Raw genomic sequence first — 1,758 nt, forward strand, 5'->3', positions numbered from 1 at the left:
GTCCTGAAAACTTATGTGTCTACAGAGAAGATTATTAGCACCAACTGGGAATCGTCAGGTTGGCTCCAAACTGGCTAATCTCAGAGCCAGCTAAAAAAACTTTTTTCTCATAATTACAGGAGATTGCAACCACGGAAAAATAAAAGGCAGGAGAAATGGAGAAGTAGATACTCTGGAAATGTAATCTTGGTTAGAGAGAGAAACCACCTGACACAGAGAAAACAAAAAGCTATGTTTCCTCAGCCATGCACACAATTTAGTCCTGCTATTCTATTCTGTGAATATCTGAAAGTGAGATAGTCATAGCTCACATTTTTAATCTAAATAGAATTACCTGTTGTGACTGTTGGCAAACTAGATTTGCTTAGAGTTTCTAGATATGAGTGTTAACTTATTTAAAAGTATTTTATTGTATTCAAGTTGTCTGTGCCTCTTTTAACATTGTATATTTTTTTTTGTTTAAAAAATGCTCTTTTTAGAGAATTCACACTACAGAGTACAACGAAAAAAAAAATAAAATCAACTCTAACATCACCATATCATTAACATTCTGACATTATTTCTTTTCAGTCTTTTTCCTCTGCTTATATGACTCCAGACCTCCATCTAAATTTTCAACAGATTGTCTTTCATGTCTACCCAGTGACCTCCAAACATTTTTGATATGATTGAGGGGTCAACCCCCTTTCTTATCATCACTTTGTGGAGAAAATACCAGGACTTTGAACTATGGGCTAAAATGCTCCATTCTGGGGACTGTTGCCTTTACTGCTGACAGACTCAGGAAGGCTGCAGCAAGGCCAGTTCAATGCAGGACCCTGGAGGGAGGGTCTTCAGTAGAACTAGAGTCTGGGGATCTAAAACATTCACCACTACATGAAACACAAGTCTCACTGCCAGGTCACTGGTAAAAGTTTCTCTGGAGGAGGAGGCTCAAAGGCAAAAGAAAGGTCCTCCCTGCATTGCTGCTCAGGTCATGCAACTAGCAACTAACACCCTGGATCGCTCTTTGTATTTGCCCACTCAGGAGATACACTGGGTTTGTGTCAAGGCCCTTCTGCTGGGGTGTCTGGTCAGGAGGAGGTTAACGTTAGCCGTACATTGTGCCTCAATCCAGCCTCTCCCTAGAACAACTTCAACCCTGGTTTTGGGCTCAATACCAACTATCAACCAATCTGAATTCAACCTTGTCATCACCAAGCAGAATATTAGTCGGGCTCTATAATGGGAATATTGGAGAGGTTGCCTCATCACCTTCCTAAGAACTTGACCATGCAGTGGGTTGATAGGGGTGGGTGTGTGCTTTATTTATCCATCTCATAAATACCACTGATTCCTATTTTTTTTTATCATACTGTGGTGTCAGCCAATCTCTTCTGTCCTCCATCTTCTCTGAAATGATTCAAAGCACATTGCTGCAGGTGAGTTATTGTAAATCGTCTCTTATTTATTAAAACAGGAGTGAATACAATTCTATAATTAGACAGCAATTTTTAAAAGCACCAAAAAAAAAAAAAACAAAACAAAAACAAAACCAGGCAATGAGTGAATATCATTGTCAGCTCCAGTGCTTCATTATCAAATGATTTTCAGCCACAGCTTAGTCATGATGGTGTAGACACTGTTTTGAATATAAATAAATTATATTTGGGTACCACGGTATAAAAATCTCAAATATGTTGTGAAATATACACAAAAATATAAAACCAAGGATGGTATTATGATACATACATGTGTATATTCACATATACAGTATAT

The sequence above is a fragment of the Macaca nemestrina genome, chromosome 14 (genome assembly GCF_043159975.1).
Source record: "Macaca nemestrina isolate mMacNem1 chromosome 14, mMacNem.hap1, whole genome shotgun sequence".
Classification (NCBI taxonomy): domain Eukaryota; kingdom Metazoa; phylum Chordata; class Mammalia; order Primates; family Cercopithecidae; genus Macaca; species Macaca nemestrina.